The sequence below is a fragment of the Phyllostomus discolor genome, chromosome 3 (assembly GCF_004126475.2).
Source record: "Phyllostomus discolor isolate MPI-MPIP mPhyDis1 chromosome 3, mPhyDis1.pri.v3, whole genome shotgun sequence".
In the NCBI taxonomy this organism is placed as follows: domain Eukaryota; kingdom Metazoa; phylum Chordata; class Mammalia; order Chiroptera; family Phyllostomidae; genus Phyllostomus; species Phyllostomus discolor.
In genome coordinates, this window is record NC_040905.2 from 207237979 (window position 1) to 207257602 (window position 19624).

The window sequence follows — 19624 nt, forward strand, 5'->3', positions numbered from 1 at the left end:
CATGTGAAGCCATGGCTGTGAATGAGCTTCCCCAGGGACGATAGGTAAGGAAGGAAGAACAGTAATATAGGGACAAATCCCAAGGAACAGCAGCAGTTAAAGGACGGGCTGAGAAAAACGTACCTCAGAAGCTGTGAAAACCAAGTCAGTCAATCTTGGTTATAATCTATTCTGTGGAATTTCACCAATTCCTAAGCAGTCACTTTCTTCACTGGCTTTTCCTTCTCCCCCCCATTTCCTAATAAGACGCTCCAACTACTGGGCTGTGAAGTCCTCGAGAAGAAATGACGAGAAGCCTTCTTTTACTTCCTGTCACTAACACACATGTGCCTATAGCATGAACCTGGCTGAACAGAGAAAAATGAAAACTCTCCCAATGCAAGTCCCGGAACCTAAGGTTGCTTCCAGCTCAGGCCAGAGCAACACAGAGCCAGAAGAGAGCGAAAGCAGGAAGGGGGTAGACTTTACGCACTGCTGGTGGGAATGTAAAATGACGCAGCCACTCCTGAAAACAGTCTGGCAGGTTCCCAAAATTTTAAGTAGAGTTGCTATGTAACTCAGCAGTCCACTCCAAGGTATATGCCCAACAGAAGTGAAAACATGTCCACACAAAACTTGCACAGGAAGGTTCACAGCAATATTCATAATTGCCAAAGAGTGGAGACAGCCCAAATCTCCACCAGCTGATGACTGTGATAACCAAAATGTGGTGTTTCCATACAATGGAATGCTATTCGGCAATAAAAAAGAGTGAAGTGCTACATGCTACAACATGGATGAACCTTGAAAACATACGCTAAGTAAAAGGAGCAGACAAAAGGCCACATATTGTGTAGTTCCATTTATATGAAAGGTTCAGAATAAGTAAATCCGTAGAGACAGAAAGTAGATTAATGGTTGCCAAGAGCTGGGGGAGGGGAGAATAGGAGTGACTGCTAGTGGGTATGAGAGTTCTCTTGGGGGTAATAAAAATGTTTTGGTCTTCAACAGTGCTGATATACTAAATACCATTAAATTATGCGCTCTAAAATGGTGAACTTCATGGTATACAAATTATATCTCCACTTTGAAAAGCGGGGGTAGAAACACAGGAAGGCTAGAATACATGCTGCACCCCAGATTCCTCCTAGTGTAGGTGATTCCAACACGAGGACACCAGCAAATCACTTAATCGAACAGTATTGGCAACAGTAACCACAAAAATTTACAAGCAATTTATAATACAAGTTGATTACATCACAGAGATGTCAAATTCCTCATTCAAAAATGGGAGTGTCTCTTCCCCCGGGGAAAGGAAGAGAATTTTCATATAATGCTAGCAACCCTGACCCCTTAAGAGGTAGCTAATCTATTGTCCTAGCTGGGGAGACTCAATCCTAGAGCAGGGAATCCCAACGGATCTGCTGACTCTGCTGAGGCAGACACTCCTGCCCGGGAGAGGCCTCTCCCACAAAAACGCCAGAGCGGGGAGTAGGAAGCCAGAGTAAACACCCCTCTATCAGTAACCCACTGAGCAACCTGTCCTTGGGAAGTAATTCTCCTCTTCACTTTGGAATAAACAAACAGAAGGGGTAAAACAAGAAAACACAGAAGCTTTGGAGACCCTGGCATGCTCCCAATTCTACCACATAGTAGCTGAGAAAATTAGGAGTGTCACAACTTCCCTGGACCCCAGTAAGACATCACACACCTCACAAATCTGCTGTCACAGTGTAGGGTCCCAAAGTGACACTCAAATATTAGTATTTTCCAATTAACCTGAAAGAAAACTAGTGCATTCGGGGTTGATATTGGAACAGATCCATGGATCTCTTATCTTCGAGATACTCAAACACATGTTAGAAAACAAATACGATGCCCAAACTGTAATCCTCAACTCTTTTCTATGAATCCTACTGCCATTTAATCACCAATCCTTTACATTCCCTTCTCTCTAGATTTCATTCACTCTCTTTAGCTTCATACCCTAATCCAAGCCATCTCTCACCTGGGCTATGGCAGTTGCTTCCTAATTTGTCTTGAAATCCTCAGTAACTTCCCAACCTGTCTCACAGAACTGAAACTGGCCTCCATCTGCTGCCCCAGCTGCAACTTACCCTGTTGGTTCTTTCTACTCCAGCCATCCTCAACAAGCCTTAGAACATACACTCCAGTCTAGAACAGTTTTCTCTCTTCTCCCACCTGGCTGAGACATCTCCTTCACCCTTCAGATCCCAACAGAGACATCACCTGCCCCGGGAAGGTCCGACCTTAGCAAGTCCGGTGTAGGTGCTCCTCCACGCTCACCTTTCCTCTCACGACTGCAGCACTTCTCAAACCAGGCTGCACTTTTCATCACTAGACTGCAAGTCCCGCGAGAGCAGGGTTGGTGTCTCGAGTTTTCACTGCTCAGTTCCCAGACATATATGCTCATATTCAGCAATGACTGACCGAAAAATGAATGATTAGGCAAGAAGCTTAGTGGTGGGAATAGTGCTCCTAACATTGTTGTAAAACTCTTAATCTCCTTAACCGGAAAAAGTAGGAAAGGCACATGGGATGCAAATTATAAACTTTACAGTCAAATCATGCACTGCAGAGTGAAAACAGATGAAAATCAGTTTTTTTTTACCACCCCTCCAGCACCCAAAAAATGTTAGACACACTGGATGGAAATGCTGCTTACTCCAAACAGCTCACCAAGTGGAGGTTACTCTGAAATACTTCAAAGTCCGTAAGCACGCAGGATGGCACACACTGTGGGAAGAGAATGTTCCCAGCACAGACAAAAGGACAGAAGGTACAAATGGAACAAACCCTGATCACGACTACCCAAGGAATGAACGAAGCTTCCGTTTCTGAAATACATTCAAAACACTTCACGTATTTTATAAGTCTGAAGTATAAATAATAGGGATTTGTTGTTAAAGTTAACTAAATAATTTCCTTCACCTAGTTTAAGATATACAGGGTGAGGCAAAAGTAGATTTACAGTTGCACATATGCAAAACAGTTCATTCTTGTATTATTTATTAATTATTGCATTATTTTCCATTCAAACCCTAAACCTACTCTTGACCCACCCTGTATAAATCTCTTATCACATTTGAGACTTAGTTCTTTTAATTTTTATACCAACAATTTTTCTTATCATGTGTTTGCTGTCTATGCTAACAGGAATACAAGTTATACCAAATCAGAATTTGTATTAGCATTTTGGCACTGTGACCACCCTTTCAACTCTGTTCATATTTTAACAAGGCAACTTGAATCCCATGATCAAAGCTTCATTAGCTTGTAAACAAACTGTTTCTCAGGTAAACTGAATTGCCCCACATCAGGAACTTAAGCAAATAAATAAGTACCAAAAAAGGCAGAGATTATAAATTAGGGCAGACAAATCTGTATCTAGCCCCAAGCTGGTAAAGAGCATTCTATCAATATAGTGAAATGCTAATCTCCTAATTAACAACCTAATTAGGTAATTATGGCTTTGCAGAGGGATGCCGAAATGAAATATGACAACATGGTCACCTCTTTATATGGCACCTGTGGGCCTTTTCAGCTGTCATTGCAAAGAGTGCAATATCAATTTGAACAGATGACAAAGTGCTGTCATTTTTCATTCTGATAATATACAGAATGCTTTGGACAGAAGCAGTTTACAAAAAGAAACATCTTGCCTGGTTTTTTCCTAATTTAAAAATGCTCAAATACTTCGTTAACAATTTTGCACTTTTTATATTTTATATAGGAAAATTACCATGCAGATTAAAAAAAAAAACACCTAACTGACCATGATGCTTAACTGCATATTTTGAAACTATTACAATTTCAATTATGAAGTACCGTATATGAAAATTATAAAAGAGTAAAAAGACACCAATTCATCATGACTTCTATTCTTTTTTTTTTTTTTTCATTTTTTTAATCCTCAACCGGGGATATGTTTATTGGTGTTAGAGAGAAAGAGGGGGGAGAGAGAACAACATCGATATGACAGAGAAACATGGATAGGTTGCCTCCCACATGCGCCCCGACCAGGCATCAAACCCGCAACCTCAGTATATGCCCCGACCAGGCATAGAACCCACAACCTTTCAGTGCACAGGACGATGCTCCAACCAGCTGAGCCACCTGGCCAGGGAACGACTTTCAATATTTATGCACTTTTAATATTGTTACAGAAAAATGAAAATCCAAACGGATCTTTATTTTTTCTCACAAAAAGATATTCACACTTATAATTTTCCATAATAAAAAACACTTCCCAATATCTAAGCATTCAACCTACAAAAAAAGCTCTATACAGGAGTGAGCAAAAGTAGGTTTACCGTTTTTCATGGGGGAAAATGCATTAATAAATAATAACACAAGAATACACTGTGTTTCTTGTACTCACCACTGTGAACCTACTTGTGCTCACCCCCGCACACGCCCGTGTGAGCCTCGCAGAGACGGAAGCGACTGTCTCTGAGAGACACACCTGTCCGCCACAGGCGCGCGACGCCCCGCTGGCGGCTGGCCGCTGAGAAGTGACGCTGGCAGGCAGCGCTGAGACACTGGTTCCCGCACCCCCCCCCCACCCCCCACCCCCCCGACAGGAACGCGACTCTTCTTCTGCAACACGGTCTTAAATATGACTGTGTGGGGAGGAGAGGAGGCAGTTTCAAGAAACCTGAAACTGAATTCTAAGTGTAAAACAACAGAGGTGGAAACTACCTTAAAAACACAAGCCATTTATGACTTCAATCATCTGCATGAGCAAAAGCTTTTTTGGTCAAAATGATGTTCACTGGCTCTGTATTTTTAAAACTAGTTTTGAAAGAGTTTTTTATTAAAAACTATTCATGTTTTCCAGACAATGTTTTGGAAAACAGAGTGATGCATAAAGACCTATCATCCTACCACCTATTTCTTTTCCTTCATATGTACAATATAATTGGACATACTTTGTAGTTATATATCCTTTTTTCACTTCATGTTACCTGATAAGCATATTAATATCATTAAAATTCTTCTAAAACATCTAAAATGACTGCACAGTATTTCCATTCTATGGCTTTTCCATAATTTCTCTAAAGTCTTCGTTAAGTACTAAAGTTGTTTCTAATTTTTACCATTATAACTACCACTGCAGTGAACATATTTGAACGTGAACATTTTCCTACATCTCTGATTATCCCTTTATCCAACACTTCCTAGAAATGGAATTGCTCAAAAGGTACGCATGACTTACTTTGGTAAGTCCTGTGATAAATACTGCCCACTGCTCTTTCCAGCAAAGTCGGACTAATTCATACCCCCGCTAGCAACATGAGTGACCACCTCACCACCATCCTCTGCCAGCAAAGAGTGTTATTAGAGTTCCATCAAATCTTTAAACTTGGTGTCATAAGGTTATGCCTGGAATCAAACATTCTCACAATGTAATCAATAACAACTTTCCACAGGCATTAAGTTTAAATGAGTAAGAAGGACCATGGTTGATGACTGTCCCGAAATAAGGGCCAGTTTCAACATCCAAATCTAGAACAGCATGGAATAGCAACAGAAGCACTGTAATTAGAGGCAAAAAACAAGGGTTCGAATCCTACCTTTGCCATTATCAGTAGCTCTCTACCTTCAATCACTTCACTTCTCTAAGCTTCAGTTTCAGCATTTGCAAGATGGGGGTGAGGACAAAATATCCTTTGTTCTAACAACTTCAACAGGTAGTCACGGGCACAAAAAAGAGGTAATACAAGCAACTGAAGGCTTTCGCTGTTACTTAACATATCAATTCATTTACTAGTCTCTAAATGGCAGACTGAAACCCTTTTCTCCAGGGTGCGCACTGGGTAGGTGTGCTCACAAAGCACAGCCAGAAACTGACGAGACTAATTTCACAATCCAGAGATGAAATGAGTCTCACTCCTTCACAATTACTCCATAGATTCATTTCTTATTACATTATACTAATATCTGAAAGTCTTGCGGCCTTGAATGCTTATACCTGCATCTCTCCAAAAACATTATGGAACTAGGTACTTACATAAGTTATTCCATTTAACTCTCATAAGCAGTGTATGAGATTGGCAGTGCTATCCTCATTTTGCAGATTGTGAAGGTCACACAGTTTGTAACTGACAAAGCCAATATTCAAATACAGGTGGGTGTGACTTCAAGTTCAAGTCTGCATGTCAGTTCTTTGCTAACATCTTTTATGCCAGCAACTAAAGTTCAGATGAAAAATGTATTTTGCTTTAAAACAAAACAAAAAAGAAATTGGTTTTCTACCAATTCCTCTGCTGAAGCAATATTTACTTATAATAATATACCTTAAAATGCGTCCATAGGGAACTAAAAAATGTTATTGTTTTGAATGTGTAAAATTCAGTTCATTTTGTGTGCAATAACAACAGCATATTCATGAAAGTATACTCAAGAAATAGGATATGACTCTAATACTGCATATATTTACAGGTAAATGTGACATAATATTCAATTTATTTCACAAGCGATTACTGTAATTTAATTCCAATACTTATTCTAATATGTTCTTGCTGCTCCCAGAATTTAAGTTTTATTTTTTGAGTAGTTTCTCCCATTTTTCTCACTTTCAATTACTTAAAACTGTTTTCTTCTTAGGGCCCAAATTTTGTGTCTCCTATATTAAATCTATTTTCCCAATGTGTCTGGACTGCTGCCAACTAGAGTTAATCAATTTTGAATGACTGTTCAGGATTTATTTTGTTTATTTTTATATTCCATGTTTTTTCCTGATACAATAGAGTATGAACGAAAACAGGTATCTTGAAGAATAATATTTTTTTTTTCAATTTTCACCTTGTGGAAGCTGGGTATTAAAATAAAAATAAATTAAACTCTTGGGCTGGGAACTCCCATACCATATTTCTCTCACTGTGCTGGGTGTCTCTATGCCCCCTTTCAATCTTGTGTATATACAGTCAACAAAGCACTGTGTGCATTTGGGAAGCACCTGGCCTGTCAAGATCCTTTCCCAGAAGTAGTAATAAACAAAGAACAGAGGGAAGAGCGGAGCCGTGGCTCCCTACCTGCCAAGAGAGGAGAAGCAGCACTTTAAATCTGAACCGTTCTCTACTGGGGTCTGCCAGTAATCAGCTGCGTAACTTTAAACATGTCAAATGGAATCAGAAAGCTTGGCATCCTGAAAAGACCTCAGCAAGGCTTGATTTGAGTCCTCATTATCATCCAGATGGAAAAAAAGATATAAAGATTTCTAAGTGGCCTGACCAAAATCATACGGCTGTAAGCAGCGTACCTACAGTCCGACTTCGAGTCTCTCTCAATCTAGCACTCTTTCTACTGAACTGTCTTTCACTGGGCGCCAGTGTTTTCCTCTCAAGAGGTTACGTTTACCCTCGGCATTCACTTCATGGCACTGCAGAGAGGATCAAAAGAGACAAGAGATCTGATAGCATTTAAAGTGCTAAAAGTATTACAAGGTCATCTCCCCATCAAACCCCATCCCTCCTGAAATTTAGCCTGATCATATAATGAAAGCATTCACTCTGCCACTTCCCTAAAAACATCAGTATCAGTCCGTTACAACAGCCCTTCACTCTGCAATTTACCAGTAGACTACTGATCAGTAATCTCCACTTGTGTGGTACCTCCTGCTTTGAACAGCGGGTACCAAAATTTCAGTGATAAAGGAGACCAGCGTTCACAGCCAGGCAGCCTAGGACGGTACACAGCCCACAAATGTGCTTTGGTATACACAATAATTTTTTAAATGGCAATTTTTTAGGCTAGATACATTAAAACCCAGATTTCCAGCATCTCTTGAAAACAGGTAAAACATCCTGGGACAATAGGCCTACTTTCTCACAGAGCAATCAGCAGCTGGAGCTGAGCAGTGACAGATACCTTCAGGCTGGTCATATGTCCCCCCACACCCCATCCACTCAGATCTGTCCTACTTTCTTCGTTATATCATGGACACTTGAGTTGGAGACCCATGAGGTAGATGCTCAAAGAAAATGAATACAATAAAATTTGTTCACTCTTATGGAAAGTCCCAATTTTTTCTGGCATTATCACTCACCAGCTGTGTGACTCCTGGGTAACATACTTAACCACTAAGCCTTAGGCTACTCGTGTGTTAAATGGGGTAATACCACCTATCTCTCAGAACCCTGAAGACTGAAGGAAACAAAATATACAGAAACAGTTAGCAATGACCAAAAAATATAGGTGCTCAATTCTTTTAAATTTAACACAAGTTGAAATGTGCTAACTTTTAAGTCAAAATTCTCAAAAACTTCAAGCTCACAGGAAACAAAGTCAGGGCACCTCCCGTGGGCGGGGAAACATAATGGGACAGAATTCCTTGTCAGATGACAACTTGGTATCTACTGCTGTATCTTAATCAATAAGGCCTACATATCAGAATAAGAGATTTCCAGTCAATTCTCAGCCTGAAGCATTGATAAATCCACTGAAGTATAATAGTTTCTAAAGTTGTCAGTTATGAGTCAACTACCAAAACAAAACCCCCACTGAAAGAAAAGAAATAGATTTAACATGACATATGAGGCGATGAGCATCTTGAGTACTGGGGTCACATTCGTTCCTCATTATCCCTACAGCCTAGCACAGCGACCAACACGCCGAACACGGCCCACGGGCCCGCTCTTCTCTGAAGCCTCTCCGGAGGGTCCCCACCCCCACCCGAGAGAGGAAGCCACAGAGTGCGGGACTAGAGAGCGGAGATGCCGAAGTCTAGCAGATGATCCCCTCTACTCACCACTGCAGCTGCATACACTCAAGGAATTGACTTAACCTCTCTCTGCTCTAGTTTCCTCATCTGTAGCACCGGGGTGCTAATACATGCCTTCCTGTACAGAACTAAATGAGATGATACACTTAATACAATGCTGGCACACAGTAAGTGCTCATTAGCTGCTGTTATCAGCATTCCCTCCTTTGTGATCCTTGTACCCTGTGGGGACCGCTATTTTTGTACCTACAGTACTTTATTACAGCTCACCGGCACACAAGTCTGTCTCCCCGACTGGAATGTCAACAATCTCAGGGTGGGGACCTGGTTTATTCCCTCTTGCAGCCCCAGGACCTAACATATTCCCTTTCACTGCTAAATGAATCACAGATCCTCAAAGTATGTACTAACCAGAAGTTATAAACAGAAACTGGAATTTACCTCTCTTGTCTGACACTCAAGCCCTCGCTGACACTGACCCCTACTGACCCTCCACCTTTACCTCCCAGTATCCTCACTAAAAATGAAGCCAGCGGCTTGATCTATTCAGGCTGGTCTACTCACCACTCTAAAACCATGCCACAGTCATTGCACCTGTGCGTCTCACAGATACTACTTTAGGGACCTCACCATGCATCGAGCCTTTCATCCACATCAGCTTACTCCACATTCACGACACTCTATGAGGTCCATACTATCTCCTGTCCCAACCCACACTTGAGAAAAATGATTAGAATTAAGAAACTTGCCAAATGTCACATTTCTAGCGAGAGGAGGAGCCAGGAATTGAACACCAAGTCCATGGTTACTCCCTACAGAATATTTTCCTTGCTCATATTCAAACCTGAGCTGACCCACCTACCACCTTCTTGCTTTGAGAGATCATGGTCTTGCTTTGAAAGATTTAAGAACATCTGTACCACTAATTTTGACACTCTTTCCTCTTGTATACTTGTTTCAATGTTCTTGATATCGAGAGATACAGTGTGAGAAAGACAAAACACAAAATGGAAAAAGCACAGATGTAGGCATCAGACAGACAGACCTGGGTTTGAATCCTGGCTCTGTCTCGTACCAGCTGTGTAATTTATCCTGAGTCTTCCTAATCTGTAAATGGAGATTAAAGTGATTAAACAAGAGAAACCTATATGTAATAGTACACAGTAAATAATAAAACTTAGTTAACCCTGCATTATGAAACATTACCTCCTCAAGAATGAATGACACCCCTCCCCCACTTCTGTGCTCCCACTGTACCACAGAAAGAACTCTCACACAGTGTACTTGTCACTCTGTGTTGGAATTATTCCCTTATCACTCTCACTGAATTTTGCTCCCTGCAGCAGTCACTGAGCCTTATTTATCTCTACATTGTCTGACATGGTACCTGGTATATATTCACACTCAGTCAATGCTTGCTAAGTGAAATAATTAGAGATAAAATGAGTGTTTATAGGATTCTAGAAAAGAAATAATTTCCAGCTGGGGTTGCCTGAGTTGGTGGAGGGAGCCAATTTCATCTGGGCCCTGGGTAACATCTCAATAGGTGGCAACAGAAAGAGAGAAAACTTCCTACGCAGGGAGAATGACCTACAAAACATAAGGGACAAAGAAAAGGACAAACATGATTTGAGGTCCTAATTATCTACAGGATCGGGGCAGAATAAGTTAGGAAGGGGCCCTTTTCAAGCAGAGCGGGAAAGTTAGCGAGATGCAGGATCGGGAGTTGTAGAGCACTGTGAGTTCAGAATGGGACCACAGTAGCTGCAGGCAGGTGTGAGCGCAAAGCTGAATGGGAGAGGGGCCACCAGCATGACTACGAGGCCCCAGCAAGCTTGCAAGTGTGTAAACTGAAAAAGATGAAAACAATTATCAATGCTTCATCAAGAACTCTTTCAGCATTAATTGAGCATCTCGTGTGGGCTCACAGTATATGAGAAATAAAAGATGGTGGCTCCTTTTCCTGCTCTAGTGGGTTTTTAAGTTAGGAATCCACCCCTTTTGCCTGTCAAAACAGAATGAGACTGTTGGCTTTGTTTGAACTACTGTTTGTCAACCCCCATCTCCAGCTGACCATTCACACTTTGCTGGTTTGGGTTCACAACATGATACTTTGCATCAAGTGCCAGGTACTGTGAAAAGCTTTAAAATCTACGTGCATTCATTCAGAATGAAATTTTAACCAATTTCTGAGTCAACCTTTAGGTCTCTGATTAAAGTAATACTCTTGTTTAAACTACAATCATTGTTTTTCTACCTTAAACAGATCTAAAGCACTCTTTGCCACTCCCAAAAATATACAGCTGAATTTATATTCAAGTTACAACAGCACTCCACCTAGGGAGGAAAAAAAAACAGTTCTGCAAGGCTGTTTACACCTTTGGGGCAACGGGGAGAAGGGGCGCTAGGAGCTGGGGGGTCACACAGGCAATGATTTGAAAACTTGATTTTCATATTGTGAAGATTAAGACACCTGAATGTTGCCAAATGTGGGGCCAGAAACTGCCAGAGCCAACAGTACCCTCCTCCCTCCCCCTACCCAAACTACCAGACCCACTGGCTTCTCCTCCCCCAAGTCACAAACCCAGCTAGCTGTCAGGCTCACAGGCAGCAGCCTGCGGGTCTGGAAACGGTCAGGAAACGGATGCTCACGGGAGACCAGAGCAAGGGCCAGACATGCTGCCCGATGGGCAGTGCAGAGCGCAGATGAGCGAGGAGCCCCTAGGCTCTACCGGTGGCTGGGAGGAGTGCAAGGGAGGAGGCTAGAGGCTGGGGCAACCTTTACCTGAAGGTGCTGCCACACTACGTGCCAGGTCGGCCCGGACACGTTCCTTGGGGGGAGGGCCCGGCTCCCCTGCGCCTCCCGGCCCCTGCCCAGTACTCTCAGAATCCTCGGGGACTTGAGCTCCTCCCGGCCAGCTCAGCTGCCGCTTTCCGGGTTCGCCCTCATACTCCCGCTGCTCGCCGCCGCCCGCCGGCTAAGCAGCAACCCTGTTGCCCCGAGTCGCGCCACGACCCGGAACCGCACCCCCCACACCGGAAGTCCCCGACCGGGAAGGAGCTGCAGGCTGGGGACGTAGTGCGCAAGCCCTGGAGCCGAGCGTGGAGAGGAGCCCTCTCGGGGGCGGGGTCGAGTGGAAGGCCATGCGCATGTGCGCCACTTCCCTGTCATCCTTAAGGCCTGGGGAGTCTGGCAAGACATGCCAACCCCTGCACTTGCATTAGGTAGAAATCAACATTAGCGTTCTTTGAATCGTCTCCTTTCTCCCTCCCTCCATGGTAAAAAAAACTCCAAGTTCATCAGAAATGAGTGATGAGGCACCTTTGCCTCTCGGTCAGAGAGGCCTGGGTTCAATGGCAGCTCTTAACTTGCTGTGTATTCTAAGACAAAATGCCTCCCTTCTCTGACCCTTGGTTTTCCCATCCATACAACATCCCAATGTTAGAGTATTGTTGTGAGACTCAAGTGGGGTGATACTTTTAAAACGCTCGACACGGAGCCTGACACAGTAAACAGTAGATGTTAGTTATTACTCTTATTATCTGTGAACTGGAAGTGATAATTATCTTCCTCAAGAACTACAGGGAGGTTTCCGTAAGATACGAAGACTGGCACCGAACCCGCGCTCATTGTTTGCAGGGTCTCTCTCAGCAGGAGTCAGTGAGGGGAGCCACTGATGGGAAATGAAGAACTCAAGCAGTGCAATGATTTATCTCTGCTACGTGAGAGATAGTCAGAAAGTCTCTTTCAAAAACGCACCTTCGGGCTCTGGCCAGGTTGTGGGTTCTATTCCCCCTCAGGGCACATACAAGAAGCAACCAATGAATGCATAAATAAGTGAAACAACAAATCAGTATTTCTCTTCCTCTCTCAAATCATTCAATGGATTTTTAAAAAGCATTTTAGCAAAAGAAAAATAAAAGTTAAAGCCAGATTTCAGCCTAGACCCAATATTAAAGTTACCAACAAATATACCACAATCTACCCTCATGTTCAAATATATGATTAATCTCTTAGCTCATGGGGGGCCGGGGGATTTGCGGGGGGGGGGGGGGTGGAGATGCACCTTAAATACCCAAATGCGTTCCTGCACACACACCACCACAGTTCCACTGGAGGCCTATTAAAAGAGCTCCGCTGAAGCAAAGGGTGTAAACAAGGCTAGATAGTCTGCTTTCTAAAGTCACCAGATTACTTGACCCCTCGTAATATAATCTTAATTTTCACTTGTCTTGACCTCCAATCTGAAGCACAACTGCCTGATTATCCCTCAGACACGTAAAACTCAACCTACCTAAAACTGAAATCAACCAGACATGCTAAGCATTTATGTATTGCAAGGATTCAATATCCACTCTACCACTTACAAATGTTATTATGACTTCATGTTTCCAAGCCGCCTCTCTAAAATTCCTTATCTGTAAAATGGGAATAACAAAAGTCCTAAGTAACCCCATTGGGTTGCTGCGAGGTCAAAATGAGCTAATACACATAACTCACTCACGTGGAATAGAGCTCAGCACATAGCTAACATTGACTAATACATACAATGCTTTCCACTATTACTACGCCTTAGTCGGTAAACCAGTACTTACTGAGTGCCTGCGGATTAGGCCTTTCCAAGGCACTGGAGGTTTCAGTGGTGAAAAGTTAGACAGGGACTTTACCCTCATGAAGCCTATAGTCGAATTTGACTACAAATTTTAAATAGTTGCTGTGGCAAGTTGGAGTGCAAGGAAATATGGTAAAATTTTAAAGACATGGTTGAGGGCCCCATTGAGAATGGAGACCGAATTTATGGTAATACTAATAGATTGGTTTGTGTGACTTTTCTATAGGTAGTTTGAACAGTCAAGATACAGGCACACAAAGAGTCAGCAATTGCTTTAATCCAAGGAAGGAGTTTTGCCAGACAGATGTTTAAGATCCCAGCTTCTAAGAATGCTTTAATTAAAAAAAAAGAAAAAAAAAAAAGGACCACAGAATGGATGCTGGATAAGTAAGTTAGAGAATTCCAGAAAGGTTTTTGTCACTGGCCTAAAGGTCCTGGAACAGGTGCCATGGACGGAGCAAGGAAGAAATATGGAGGTTATCCTCAGAGGTGGATGTCTCAGTGAATAGCCTCAGATGGAGAGTCACGTGAGAGTGGGGTCCTGGACGAAGTGAACTGGAGGGAAAAAAATGAGAGATGGGATAGTCAAGGAACTGAGATGCTACATGAACCTCAAAAGCTCCCAGAATGATGGCTGCACATGGGGTGAAAAGAAACTGGGGTGCTTCCCAAGCCATTTTGCAAATGAGGGAGGTAGGGAAGGAGATAAGGAAAGGGAATGAGCTCAGTGCATGGCTTAGCCTCCAAAAAGTAGGGGTTGTATCAGACAATCAAAGTGACACTAAGAAGCAAAGCATACAATGACCTATCTTCCAATCTAGGGGTGTGTGGTGGTAGGATCATAGCATCTGACACACACTGACAATTGTATTTTATAGCACACTGATTGTGCTGGGCCAGGGGCTGGCAGGAAACTCCGGTAGACAGGAGGGTAGAGGGATGAATATCTCAGCAGACCTATGACAGTCAGTTTTCACAGATGTCAGCTCCAACTTGGAAAGGAGGCCATGGTAAAGGATGGAGTTTCCTTTTCTCTTGGTTCCCAAGACTGCACTGGGGCAATGGACAGAGGCTCAATACCTAGTAGCTGTGTGGCCTTTAACAAGTGATTTCCCCCCTACTGTATCTCATTTTCCTCATCCAGGTTGTTATGAGGATCCAGTGGGGACTGCTTGGAGCATCGCCTACACAGAAGTGTTGGGTAAATGCCAGTTCCACGTCCTGGCACACTGGGGTGGACAGCAAGCTCCAGGTCCCTTTAAGTTTTTGCTTTCCTCAATTCCTGCTCAAACTTCATTGCCCTTTCCCTTTCTACTTAGTAATTCCTTTCCTCCTCCCCCTCCTCCTCCTCCTTTTTCTTTTCCTCTGCCTTTTATTTAGTGGCTTTAAACAACAACCATTTATTATTTTTCAAGACTATGTGGGTTGGTGGGTGGTTCTTCTGCCAGGCTTTCAGTCAGATGGCAGCTACTAAGGTTGGAAGATCAAAGATGCCTGGAAATGCTGGCCAGAGCACCTTGGTTTTTCTTCTTGTGGCCTCTCTAGTGGCTATCTTTTTTAAAAAAGATTTTATTTATTTATTTTTAGAAAGAGAAGGGAGGGAAAAAGAGAAAGAAACATCAATGTGCGGTTGCTGGGGTCATGGTCTGCAACCCAGGCATGTACCCTGACTGGGAATCAAACCTGCGACACTTCTAGTGGCTATTTTAGTGTTCTACATAACAGTGGCAATGTTATAAAAGAATAACCCCCATGTGCTTTTTATTTATCTTGTAAAAGGTTTTCATTTATTTATTTTTAGAGAGAGGGGAAGAGAGAAACATGGATTGTTGCCTCCTGAATGCCCCCACCTCAGTACCTGGTCTGCAACCCAGGCATGTGCCCTGCCTGGGAATTGAACCAGTGACCATTCAGTTTTGGGGACAACACCCAACCCACTGAGCCACACCAGTCAGGGCAGCCCCACTGTGCTTTTTAAAAATGTTTTTATTTTACATATGCATATACATATACATGCCACTTTAATCATTTCCTAAATATACTATGTTTATTCTTGAAGACCCAATGCATATTTTGCTTCCTCTAGGAAGCTTTCCCAGATCACCTCCTCCTAATAGGCCACCGAAGAGCTTCACGCTCTGTGTTCAACATTTCTCACATTTTCTGTTGTTTTCTTTCGATATGTATCAGTCTCCCTGACAGGACATAAGAAGAGGGACGTTTCTTATTTCTTTTTATATGCTAAGAGCTTAAAATACCATAAACACTCGGCAAAACGCATGTTAAATGAAAAGCTGCTCAAAACATGCACTTGAAATGAGGCAATTGGAAATCGCATTTTATATAAGTTGAATTTGCACGTGGAAAACACCACTTTGCTAAACCTATGACAACGAGCTGAGAGTAAACATAATGAGATGAAAGTAACACTCTTTCAAGCCCTGGCCAGAGCTGTGGGAAAATGGAGGCACCTTCGAGTTCTCTGCAAATGTGTATTCTTAATATTTTATGTGACTGAATATGTTTCCTTGCTATTTTCCCCTTTTTGGTTTTCTCTACTTTTGAAATATATTTTTCCTCCCATAGGGAAAACACAGGCATTTTTACTCCTATGGTCCGAAACAATTTCAGGACAACAGTAAATCAGGTGTCAAAAATCCATTCAAAGTATTTTAAAGGAGCCCCCAAGAAGTGTATGATTTCAGAGCAATATAATCTATTTTCAAATTAAAATAACATTTCAATGTAAAGAATTTTTTAAAACAAATGTATTGCTTTATACTGAGGCGAGCTGGTGGGTGTAAAGGAAGCACAAAATTAACCAACCAGAAAATCTTAAACGTTAACACTTTGCTGATACTATTTAAGTACAGATCAGTTCTGGGGGCTCCACAGAGATTCACTGAGCTTTGTTCTATTGTGTTTTTATGTTGAATATCATTTCTGGTGAATATCCCTTTTTAGACACTTGGGGTGAAAATGAAACATCCAGCTGGCATTTACTATCTCTCCGACTACATAAATGTAGTCCTTGCCCCAAATCCAGACCCTGTAACCATTTTCTAATAGTATCTTTTCTTGTTTTAAAGGTAGCTAGTACTGTGTGTGTCACCTCCTAAATTAATTGATGTTAACAGGACTTAGGATGTATAAAACCAGACTCGTACGTTTTGTGGAATGCAACTTCTAAGAATACATAATTAGCAGTGTCTCCATTAATATACAGTATGTTCAACAGTGAGACACCACTGTCATAAATAAAGGTAGACATGGATAAATTTATAATTAAAAATGCATTAGAAATTACAAGCATAATTTATTTACTAATGTGCACTGGAATAAATTTTATGTGTAATATTTTAAAACGGCATTAATAAATAATAGTGAACATAAAATGTTTTTGCAGCTAAAAATATTTCAATAAATATTAGGAAGTTAGATGCGCTGCAGAGTTATAACTGCTAGGAAGTAAAGTTTATAGACTACAATCACAGTGCAGAGAATGGCTTCTTGGGTGTATTCAAAATATCAGAAAGGAGTAACTGTCTTTCTTCAAAGCTGACAAGTCATAAGGGTTTTAGTGCCTGCAAAAAAGTTTTAAGAATATAAAAGCTTAGGATAACCAAATAGCGAATAATTGACCATTCCCTGAGACAACCGAGAGTCTTCTGATCAAGTTCCTTCACAGATGAGTGCATTCAAATCTTATCCTCTTATTTGTTTGACCCACACTAATTTGGGGCAATTTCTCCCAGCTGAGCACCCCTACAGGTCTTTTTTGAAACTTTCACTTAAAAATTGACCTTACCTCACACTGTGGTTTTGCTATGTCAAGGGCAAACAATTCCTAGGTGCCGGGCGCTGTTCTAAGCGTTCACATATTTTACTGACTCCATGCTTGTTATCACTTCACTCTGCTAACTCTATTATTTTAATCTTACATTTATTTCACGTTGCATGTTCACATCACGTGTTTTCAATGAGACTAAGCCCCACAATCCACAGCAGTATTTGCGTGTTTGTGTGATGCCTCTGAAAAAAAAAAGGGCTACGTTTATGTGTAGAGGGTATTGTTTTGTTTTGTGTTTCCAGGTAGGACGGCAGTTGATTACTAGCAATGAATGGCATCAATCACTGATTGAGCATTATCCCGTGCCCAGCACAGACCTGCCTCATAGCTTGATACACCTAATCTGATGTCACCCTCACAACAATCCAATAAATAAATACTGTTATTATCCCATTTAGCAAAGGAGGGAGCTAGCCTCAAGAAGGTGAAGTCACTTGTTCAGGATCATACAACTAATAACCGGCTGACTTGGGAGCCCCAAGCTCTACACGTTTCCCAGTAATAATCGGCAGCCCCTGTTCTTAAAATAACCTTTCTCTAAATCACGTTGCCTTCCGGCATCTCACAATCCTTTCAGCTGGGTTTTTTCCCCCCCCATTGACATCTAATCTAAGTCCCTCCTGCTCCCATTTAAGATAATTCCCTCATGTCCTGTCCTTAGTAGACAAGAACTGATGCTGAAAACACATGAGCAATATCCCTTTAGATATTTGAAGATGGCTATTAAATTCTCCTTAACCTTCTTTTCTCCATGATACTGTATTAGTAACCCCAATTCCTTTAGCCTTTTCTCACTGGGACTGTTTCTAAAGCGTTCCACCTCCTGAGCCACATTCCTAGAGAAGGGGCTCAGGTTTTCCATATCTCAGTTCATTATCATCACCGTCAAAGAGCTTTTATTAAACACCCACACGTGCCTGTGGCCTGTGCTGGAATTTCTACAAGCCAGGAAAGCAAAAGTTGGCCTCACTCTAAGAAGCTGTCTGGGTCTCCAAATAGGGTTGTTTTAAAATCCTTCCTGCGATTGAATGATTTTCCCACCTCACCCACCTCTTTGGGGGATGATTTACTAAACCCGAGGCAAAGACAGACGTATTTCAGTCATAGCATCCCTGGTGACCTGCACAGTAAGGAACAAAACAGGAAGCGCTCACCAAATATTTGTATTACGGTGAATGAGGATTACCACTTGATAATCTGTCCTAGATTAACGCACTCCATCACACGTGTCAGGTGACCCTGGTTAGAGTAATGATCTCTGCACTGATGGTCCGGAACAGTTGTAATATGTGCTCGAGAGATAGTTCCTGGATGAAAACTAAATGAGGTAAGTGGTTGTTGAAGGAATATGTGAGTAGTGTCACCCAAATGACTGAGCGAAAGCAGTGCCTACAACAATGATGAACAAACATTAACTCACAAGAAAAAAAAAATCAAAAAACAAAAACAGGCAGCCTGAAGGCAGAAACCAGTCCACACAGGTTTGGTCTGCTGAGGGCTTTTTTGGCTTCTCTGGGAAAATTGGAAAGATGTGGCGGAATTGGGTGGGTGCACAGCCTGCCAGTGGACAATCAGGTGAGTAGTGGCCACCTGTCTGCTGGGTGCAGGGCGTGATAAAGGCCAGGTGGCAGCCACCGTGCATTGAGATACTCTGTAGCTTGCTGCACTCATTTGCAGACCCTGCCTGGTCCCCCGGTCCTAGAGTTTGAGCCCCTGGTCTGGTTTTGAGAAATGGCCTAAGAACTAATTTCTGGTTTTATACAGCAGGGGTGATGATGAGGGGGGAGTAGTTAAGGGGAAGTCTCAGAACTTGCTTCACCTGGGAGAACCTGTTCTGTCTAAGTCCTGAAGAGAGTGTACAGTTTCCAGCAAAATCTAGAGAGTATACCGAAGCAAGGGGTTCTAGGGAATAAGGGAGGGGGATGTAAATTATTCATCTTCATATTTCCCAGTTCTTCGCCAAAATCTAAGATAAAACTTTGTTGTGATTGGAACAAACATTGCAGCTTCAGCTTTGTTTTGTGACCCTGATAGAGTCACACCGCTTCTCCCTGCCTCAGTTTCCCCATTCAAGATTAGAAATGATAATATCTAGCTGGTAGGGTCATGGGATGACACTTTATGAATTCTAAAATGGTCTATATACAGGCTGCAAAAGATGAAAAATCTGACTCTCAAAGATATTTAGATTTTAACATTATTTCACAATAAAGTATACATGTTTTTAAAATATGTTTGTCCTTTAGACTGAATAATGGTGATTTTGAATTAATACTTTTTACTTTGAATAAAAAATAAAGTCCATAAACATTTTTATATTTTTTTGGAAAAATTAATTTGCTTGCCATAAGAACATACCTAGTGCCAAGACCTTGGTTTCTTTCCTTTTTTTATTTTAAGATTTTATTTATTTAGTTTTAGAGAGAGAGAAGGGAA

At 41.9% G+C, this 19624-nt stretch overlaps 1 protein-coding gene across 7 annotated transcripts in view; it reads right to left on the bottom strand.

The window, feature by feature from the left end:
* Positions 1-11763, bottom strand: part of MAPKAP1 (MAPK associated protein 1) — a 211318-nt gene extending 199555 nt beyond the window's left edge. For 2 of the 7 annotated variants that reach the window (XM_036022230.1, XM_028509434.2), the window contains exons 1-2: positions 11511-11763; positions 9771-9832 (exon numbers count right to left, since the gene is read on the bottom strand). The gene's annotated coding sequence lies outside the window, so the exon portion shown is untranslated. Of the gene's footprint in view, positions 1-9770; positions 9833-11510 lie in introns of those variants that run through there. The other 5 variants (XM_036022232.1, XM_036022231.1, XM_036022235.1 and 2 more) reach the window with 4 other exon arrangements.
* Between the last annotated feature and the right edge of the window lie 7861 nt (positions 11764-19624).